Raw genomic sequence first — 10,000 nt, 5'->3', positions numbered from 1 at the left:
GAGGTTTCAAAAGACACAATAATGAAGACACAACACCAATTGTTGAAGTCAAACTGAAGCTGCAGGGTCACACTGAAACGTGCATCCCATAATTACGTATGATTAAGAATTCAAGCGGTCTCATTGTTCTTAAAGAGGAACTTTCTGTCCCTGCAGCTCCGAGATCAGAAAATGTGATTAAATCGTCTTCAGTCGGTGTTCGGGGACAGTCTGCCGTATTTACACCACACTGGAAATGAAATTATCGCCGCTGGAACCGAGCTTTGATTGAGGGAAGAAGAAATAAATAAAATAAATACAAGAAACACAGCAACTGAATGATGAGTATTTTGAGGACGGGCTGATCTAAATACTCTCGGCTTTGGGTTTTTTTTCTCACGACGTAAAAAAACCACGGCGTCGGTTCTTTCCTTTTCATTTCCCCGCACGTCAATCATCGTCTTTTTTTATTAAACCATTAGTTAAGAGAAGAAAAACACTGTGATTCTGCGGCGGGGATCTTCTGAGGGGAAAGCGAGCGGCGGTCTGATTGCGGCGCCGCTCGGCCCCCTCGCCGTCGACGGGCCTCGTCGGCTGAATGCCAGCAATCATTTGCCTGATTTGATACGAGGAGGAATGAGGCGAGCCATCTTGATTAATGCTGATTTGAACGGATGGATGGAGCCCCCCCCCCCCCTCCCCCCTCCCTTCCTCCCTCTACCCACCCCACCATCACCAGTATCACCAGCCCCCCCCCCCCCGCCCCCCCGTCACCCCCCGCCGAGGAGACGACGGCCTGCAGGAATATTTCTCCACATCGACGGCCTCCAATCAGATAATGGCTGCTCCGGCAGATGGGAAGATGGAGGATTGTGGGATATCTGACCTTCTCCTCGGCAAAGACAGATGTCAGGACCCTGAACGCACCGCCGGCGAGTTCGGGGGCAGAAGCAGGAGTTCCTCTTTAGACCTCCATTAGTAACTAGACCACCAGAGAGAAGATGGTCTGCTTCTACAGGGTTCTTCTTGAAGATCCTCATGGGAGCCACCGGGTCGGGTTCTGGTGACACCAGATGACATCATGCAGGTTCACCAGAACCTCCTTCAGCTCAGACTCCAGGAGAGACCAGTCCACATGGACTAGACCCAGATCCAGGAGAGACCAGTCCACGTGGACTAGACCCAGATCCAGGAGAGACCAGTCCATGTAGACTAGACCCAGATTCAGGAGAGACCAGTCCACGTGGACTAGACCCAGATCCAGGAGAGACCAGTCCATGTAGACTAGACCCAGATTCAGGAGAGACCAGTCCACATGGACTAGACCTAGATTCAGGAGAGACCAGTCCACGTGGACTAGACCCAGATCCACGAGAGACCAGTCCACGTGGACTAGACCCAGATCCAGGAGAGACCAGTCCATGTAGACTAGACCCAGATTCAGGAGAGACCAGTCCACATGGACTAGACCCAGAACCAGGAGAGACCAGTCCACGTGGACTAGACCCAGATCCAGGAGAGACCAGTCCACGTGGACTAGACCCAGAACCAGGAGAGACCAGTCCACATGGACTGATCCAGGAGAGACCAGTCCATGTAGACTAGACCCAGAACCAGGAGAGACCAGTCCACATGGACTAGACCCAGATCCAGCTTCATCTGTATCTTTGGACCAAGTACATGCTGTACCTCAAGTTAAGTACAAGTACATCGAAGTGGTCCTCGTGTACATGTACTCTGGTTGATGAACTTGTTTATGGCGCATGTTTACTCAACATGTTTGTTTCCAGTGAATGTTTTTGTTTCCTCTTCCATCAGGATCGAGCTCACGAGCACAAAGTTCAGTGTAATTTAGTCTTAAGATCAAAGAGCTTCAACATTTCTAGAATATGAAATCAAAAGAGATCAAATCAAACCATCGTCGGGTTTCTTTTCGGCTCCTTTACTTTCCGTCCTGTGCGACGGCCCCGAGGCCCCCGAGGCCCCCGAGGCCCCGTCTGAACCGGCCTCAGTCGGCTCCAATCATCTGCTGGCTGACGGCTGTCAAAGCATCGGCTTGAGAAGGTGTTTGATGTGTGTGTGTGTGTGGTGGTGTGTGTGTGTAGGTGTGTGTAAGTGTGTGTGTGTGGGTAAAGCGGCCCTCGCTTACCGGGGCGACCAATGGGCTGTCGGCCCGCCGCTGACATGTGACAGCGCTTAGCCCCGCCCGCCTGAAAACCAGAGACCTCCGTCTAAATGCCACGAGACGGTTTAATCTGGACTGTGTGTGTGTGTGTGTGTGTGTGTGTGTGTGTGTGTGTGTGTGTGTGTGTGTGTGAGTGTGTGTGTGTGTGTGTGAGAGTGGGGGAGTTTTAGCAAAAGAGGGAAAGAGAAAGACAGCGTGAAAAACAAGATGGAGGAGTTGAGGAGGTCTTGTCTCTGTGGCTGCGTCACTGTGAGGTAACTTATATACATGTACCTTTAGTCCAGTGAAAGTACTTCTAGCATACTGTAAAAATACTTCAGGACAAGTAAAAGTCCAGCTCTCAAAAGCTTAAAGCTGCTGCTTTGAAACTTCCTGATGTGGTGATTCTGGCGCCCCCTGTGGACGACAGCGGTAGTGTTTCTTTTCCAACTGAAACAAGAAAAAATAATAAATATATATTTAAAACATGTTTTTTTTTGTTGTGACTGAATATGACAAAAATATATATTGTATTTTGTGGAATTTAGTGCAGATATAAACTTTAAAGCAGCGATGAGTTTTCATGCCGTGTTGTTTCTGGCGCCCCCTGTGGACTAAAGCGGTAGTGTCTCTAAACACCAGGGTCCCTTTAGAAAACCTCTCGTTTTACTGCAGCGGGTCTCTCAGTCCTGGTCCTTTTGCTTCAGTGTAAAATGATGTGTCCTGTTATACGGATAAATAATTAAGATGAAAATGCAGTTTTGATTGTTTTTTTGATTGAATTAAAGTTTTATTTTCTCATTTTCACATATTTTCTGGTGACACCTGAATGTTCTCTCGAAATACATTTTCATCCCCATGAAGAAAATATATTAAATTCAGACATAATATTGTTTACATGCCATTGAAAGCAGCAGTCAGTGTAATTACAGTTTAATTCATAGCAGTCGTGTTCATAATTGAGTTAAAATCGCATGCTGGTGGAGTTTTTAATGGGTGTTGTTTTTTCTGCAGACACATCTCATACACATTTTTTATTGTTTTTTAATTACTTTTCAAACATAATTTTCAATTAAAGCTGCGAAACTCTGACATCAGCTGACATCCAGTTCAGCCACAGAGATCATCAACTTATCATCTCGTCCTCGAAATAAAACCTGAAAAACTTCACAAACTTCAACAAAGTATAAACTAAATAAAAACTATAATATAAAATGTGTTTGACATGTAAACACATAGAGGAGAGATGGCAATTTAAAATGTTATATTCACCCCAACGAGCAGCGCTGCAATCAAAATAAAAAATACAGTTTAAAAATATCTATGATAAAAAATGCAATATTGACAAAATATCGTTTTGTTTTGTTCAAATATGTTTGTTTGTTTTCTCATGATCACTTCTTTCATCTATTCTCATTTTGCTGTGTAACAGAAACTTTGCTTGTAGTGAAAATTAAACAATGACATTGTGGCATTCATAAGAAAAACATATATATGTTGAAACAATACCCAGATCTTAAAGTTGTTGCATTCTGAAAGCCATCGAACAAGCAGAACATCTCCACTTCTTACCTACAGTCTGTGCATAACAAGTGCAAAAGTTAAAATAAGGCTTGATATTCAACATGCAACTGGTTGCCAAACAAACACACTGTGATGCAACAACAATGTGTTGAGTAGAAGTAACAAGTACACACGTACAGAGACGTAAACGGTGGTAAAAGTATTTAAGTTGCTGAATTCTGCTTTCCGTGTAACAGCTGTTTTGAATAGTTTAGCTATTTTTAAAGCTACTTCGTTAGCTCAAGGCTAACGGTATAAAAAAAAAACACTCATCTGCCTGATGGCGTCCGCTTCGTGGTGTGAAAGCAGCACCGACAGCTCGGTATCAAACACATGTCTGGTGAAAACTACATGTTATACCTGCTTTAGATGCACCCGGTGTGAGGCGGCAACTCCCACATACATGACTGCTGCTGCTGCTGCTGCTGCTGCTGCTGCTGCTGCTGCTGCTGCTGCTGCTGCTGCTGCTGCTGCTGCTGCTGCTGCTGCTGCTGCTGCTGCTGCTGCTGCTGCTGCTGCTGCTGCTGCTGCTGCTGCTGCTGCTGCTGCTGCTGCTTCTTCTTCTTCTTCTTCTTCTTCTTCTTCTTCTTCTTCTTCTTCTTCTTCTTCTTCTTCTTCTTCTTCTTCTTCTTCTTCTTCTTCTTCTTCTTCTTCTTCTTCTTCTTCTTCTTCTTCTTCTTCTTCTTCTGCTGCTTCTTCTGCTTCTGCTTCTTCTTCTTCTACTTCTTCTGCTTCTTCTTCTTCTTCCGCTTCTTCTGCTTCTTCTTCTTCTTCTTCTACTTCTTCTTCTTCTGGACCAAATCTTCGTGTGGAGCCATCGATTCATCAGCTTCATGTTTTCTCTACTGAAGGGAACCATAGAAGCTGCTTCATGTTTTCTCTACTGAAGGGAACCATAGAAGCTGCTTCATGTTTTCTCTACTGAAGGGAACCATAGAAGCTGCTTCATGTTTTCTCTACTGAAAGGAACCATAGAAGCTGCTTCATGTTTTCTCTACTGAGGGGAACCATAGAAGCTGCTTCATGTTTTCTCTACTGAAGGGAACCATAGAAGCTGCTTCATGTTTTCTCTACTGAAGGGAACCATAGAAGCTGCTTCATGTTTTCTCCACTGAAGGGAACCATAGAAGCTGCTTCATGTTTTCTCCACTGAAAGGCCTCACAGAGGCCCGTGCGGCGCATAGAGCTGTGCTGCTATGTCCTTTATATTTTGTGTTAGCTTTACATCCTGAGCTCTGGTTCAACTGATTCACACACTTGTACTCGACGTGTCCGCTTGTTAACAGAAACAACTATTTTCTGCAGCCATGTTGAAAACCTAATCTAAAAAAACAAAAAGTTCTCCCTAATGAAAGCAAGTTGGATGTGAAGATAATTCTTGGGAGAAAAGGTTATATCAGGTTATAAGGTTATATTTTCTAATTTAGCAGGTAGCATGTCTGCTCGGCTGCGGGGGCTGCAGTCGCCCCGAGAGACAAAGACTGGTTTAATTCCCCCGTGAAGGCCCGAGCTGCAGGAGAAACCAATCTGAGAGCCATTATCTTCTTCTTCCCTCATCAAATTGGAAGCAGGTCTGATTTGGCCTTAATCGAGCTAATCTCCCCCGCTGCGTCCAGACAAAAACTGGCTGCAGCTCAAATCATTTCCCTGCCTGAGGAAGAATATTGGTCATTTTCTTTTAGCACCAGGACTCTTATTAAGAGCCATCTCTAATTTTCTCTCTGTCTCACTGAGGGGTTCATGGGAGGAGGAGGAGGAGGAGGAGGAGGAGGAGGAGGAGGAGGAAGGAGGACCGGGCGTCGGCACGTGATTGCAGTTACCTAGGCGACGGTCCGGCGGTGCCCCCGGGATCAAGGCCGGGCGGGGCGGCGGCGAGCAGTGGGAGAGATGAAATTGCATTCCATTAGTGCTAATACAGAGACATTAAGAGTCTTGTCTGAAGCGCGGGGCCGCTAACGATTACGGTCACTAATTCATCCAATCAGCTCGCGAGCAGGCTCTTCATGGAGTCATAACGACCTCGCCGCCTCGCCTTCGACGGCTATTAGCGGGTGATTGACAGCAGCCACGGGCTTTGTTTTAAACGGAGCGGCGAGAGAGAGAGAGAGAGAGAGAGAGAGAGAGAGAGAGAGAGAGAGAGAGAGAGAGAGAGAGAGAGAGAGAAAAAGGCCGAGAGGAGAAACAACTCGAGCGGTTTTCCCTCGTTGTCCTCCGGGCGGCTCTTTGTCTTAAAGGGCCACGCCGCAGATTTTCAGGTTCACTTCAATTCCTGTTGATCCTTTTTTTTTTTTTTTCACGAGTGAAACCATCATCAGTTTCCAGATGCATTCAACCTGCAGAGAGAGAAGCATCGATATCAACATGCGAGATGCAGATATGACTCCAGACGAGGTATGTATTTAAAGATAGGTGGCAAATAAATACACAACAAATACACAATACAGACCGTTAATCCATGAACCACGCTGCCAGGAGAAGAAGCAGCTGACCAATAAGTGACTTACAGTCACTGTAACCAAAGGTGATGCACAAATGAGCTTTTAATGGGAGAAAAAGATCAATATTTCATGCTTTTATCAATAAATACATTTTCAAACAAGGTGTCAATGTGTTAAAGTCATTTAACACATTGACGATTTACAGTAAACACACACACACACACACACACACACATATATGTATTGTATGTATGTATTGTACGTACTAAGTACACAGTAAGAAACATACTGTGAAATTCACAGTAAAGAACTAGCAGATTAACACAAGTTACTATGAAACAACAACACAGTGAACAACTGTAGATTTCACAGCCATTTTTTACAGTGTATGTATGAATAAACCACATTTTAAATGAATAAAAAAAGCAAATATTAAGTTATAAATGGATAAAACCATTCATGGCGTTTTTCACTTTATGTTTTGTTTCCATCATGAAAACTTTTTGTTAAACTTTATTTTTCAGCAGCGTCGAACATGAACATGAAAACAGAGAAAGCATCTGACCTCACAAGCGTTCAAGGGTCATTTAAAAAAGGTTTTTCTTGAACAATGTGACAGAAGAACAAAAGCATCCTGTAAAATGTGTTCACACCAGCAGGATGAGACAAGACGCACGTTTAAGCAAACGTTGCAACAAATGTTGCCTTTAAAAAGAAGTCGGACCGCCGGCTCACACATTAGGAAATGCTCGCCGTGCGGTGAAGCGGCGCGCGGTGAAGCGGTGAAGCGGCGCGCGGTGAAGCGGCGCGCGGTGAAGCGGTGAAGCGGCGCCCGGCGCTCACCTTCTTCCCGAGAAGGAAGGAGCTTCTAGCGGCGTTTTTCTCACGTGAAAAACGCCGCTGGAAGCTTCTTTTTCTACTCTGAAGTATGAGTTATGAAACATAAGAGGGACCTGCGGACGCGTTGTTCTCTGCTCACTTCAGACACAAAACAGCGAGCGCTACTCGTCCTCCCGCCGCAAAGCATTCTGGGGGCTGGAGAGAAAAACAAACATGTTTTTGTTGTGAAAAGGTCGAAACTAAAACCTGCTGTTGGAACCAAAACTACTAAACAGATTGTTCCAGAATATTAATCCCTGTGACTGGTTGTGTTGAGGTAACGTCCTCTCTTCTCTTTCTTCTCTTTCTTCTCTTTCTTCTCTTCTGGACTTTCAAGAGAAAAGTTTCCCAGAACCCAACAGACCAACCGTCGCTCTGACAGGAAGACGAGACGGAAGACGAGAGGAAACACAAAGAAAAACTAAATGCTGAAGGAGCCACAGGAGAGAAGAAGGTCAGGAAGAAGGTCACATAGGAGATGAGGAAAGGACGTAGGAGATGAAGAAAGGAAGTAGGAGATGGAGACAGGAAGTATGAGATGGAGACAGGAAGTATGAGATGGAGACAGGAAGTAGGAGATGAGGACAGGAAGTAGGAGATGAGGACAGGAAGTATGAGATGGAGACAGGAAGTATGAGATGGAGACAGGAAGTAGGAGATGGAGACAGGAAGTAGGAGATGGAGACAGGAAGTAGGAGATGGAGACAGGAAGTAGGAGATGGAGACAGGAAGTAGGAGATGAAGACGTCCTGTTTTCATTGCCTGTAACAGTTTGTAAAGAACTTGTTCAGATGTTTATATTTATTTTGTGTTTTAACGCAATCGACAAAATAAAAACAACATCACTCGTCTTCAACGTGCTTCATCTTGTCTCATCATCTTCATCTTCATCTTTGTCCTCGTCTTCCTGCAGCGATCCACAAGATGTCAGCTCATCTGAGATGAAACAACAACCAGAAGCACGAGAAGAGAAGAGAGGAGACGAAAGAGAAGAGAAGAGAAGAAGAGAAGAGAAGAAAGAGAAGAAAAGAGAAGAGAGACCGGCCTGCGACGATTGTGCGGCTCGATGCGTTTGTTGTATCTTCTGCTGCTGTGTGTAACCAACATGTAGAGAAGAGTGTGTGTGTGTGTGTGTGTGTGTGTGTGTGTGTGTGTGTGTGTGTGTGTGTGATGGGGGGGTCATGTTGCCTCGTCTCATTTTGTTTCCTAACAGACGCAACTAAATAATTTCGACGTGGGAAAACTGTTGTGTTTGCGTGTCGTCATCGACGACGGTGCTGATGCTGCCGCCGCCGGGCTGAATGAATCAGTTACTACGGCAACAAACCCATCATCCCCTTCGCCGTCTGCCGGAGGGACGTGAAAGACGGTGAGAGGATGAAGAGGAGGGAGGGATGAAGACAAAGAGACGGAGGAAGAGAGAGAGATGGTGTGAGACGGCGACAGGAAACAGGAAACGGTGGAAAAACAGAAGCGGAGAAAACGATCCTGTCGTTGTTTTTTTCTCCAACAAATAAGAGAAAATTCTGAAAATATATATATTTAAAATCACGTTTTCTTTTTCTAACTTAAGATGACAAAAATATATATTGTATTATGTGGAATTTATAGTTCAGATTTAAACTTTGAAGCTACGAGAAGCGTTCACGTCGTGTTGGTTCTGGCGCCCCCTGTGGACGAAAGAGGAAGTGTCTCTGAGCACCAGGGTCCCTTTAGAAAAGCTCTCGTTTTACTGCAGCGGGGTCACACAGTCTGACCTCTGGTCCTGGTCCTTGAGGAGGAGGAGGAGGAAGAGGAGCAGGAGGAGGAGGAGGAGGAGGAGGTGGAAGAGGAAGAGGAGGACGTTGAGGAGCAGGAGCAGGAAGAGGAGGAGGAGACTCTGCTGCTGCCGGGAGCTGAGCTCTCCTCTTTCCTCCGGAGGACTTGTAAGTATTTACTGTCTGTTTGAGTCTCAACATGAAGAACAATACAGATTATTATCACCAGATTATATTGTTTATTAAATGAATAATAATCTTTGTTCAGTATTTCTGTTACACGTCCAATAAAACCTGAATTCTGGATTTTCAGATTTGAGGGTGGAAGACGGAAAGAAGAGCAGAGATTAACCACTGAAGAAAAAAAGACATAAATCAATGCAGCAGCGAGAAAGAGAGAGAGAGAGAGAGAGAGAGAGAGAGAGAGAGAGAGAGAGAGAGAGAGAGGGAGAGAGAGAGAGAGAGTAATGGAGCGAGAGGACAGACATATGGCGCTGCTGGTTCAGACTCTTCTGCCTGGCGGCGCTGACAGCTCGAAGATGTAAAAATAGAAACAAAAGGTAGAGACAATAGAAGCAGATGAAACACATCTGTGTGAAACGTGCAGCAACACAACAACACAACTGGAACACAACATGAAGGTTTAATATGGGATATTACAGGATGTGACACGGAGCAGCAGCTCCAGGCTTCAAAGCATCTTTAATTCATGAGATCTCGTCTCGTGTTTATGAGTATTAATATGAAACGGATCTGTCAGTAAATCACAGATTAAACCGGATTAACAGAATATCTCAGCGGGACTAAATGAAACTCTCACAGGGAATAAATAAACCATCACGTCTCCCATATTGAACCTGCTTTTGTATTTCTTCTTGTGTTATTTTTCAAGAGACATTTATACTTAAAATATTTCATATGTAATACTTTATAGTGTGTTTTTATTTAAAATGATTTCAAGGAAACGTAAATTAAATGTATATTTTAAAAAAGAGGAGGAAAAACTGAGAAAACATATGAAATAAAATATTTAAATCACTACAAATATTTTATTTTTTTAATTTAAGGACAAATTTTGTTTTCATAAATTAAGGTTTTATTCTTTAAATATGGACATTAAAATAATACACAGCCAATAAGTAAAGAGACAGAATAAAGTGAAAGAATTTGTATGAGACGTAAGTGCGTGTGTAAATGTGTAATAACATTTATAAATAATA

Source organism: Clinocottus analis, unplaced genomic scaffold (assembly GCF_023055335.1).
Source record: "Clinocottus analis isolate CAN_PGR_092001 unplaced genomic scaffold, fCliAna1.0.p SCAF_5, whole genome shotgun sequence".
In the NCBI taxonomy this organism is placed as follows: domain Eukaryota; kingdom Metazoa; phylum Chordata; class Actinopteri; order Perciformes; family Cottidae; genus Clinocottus; species Clinocottus analis.
The sequence above is the reverse complement of the archived record's forward strand: the minus strand, read 5'-3'. Positions refer to the sequence as shown.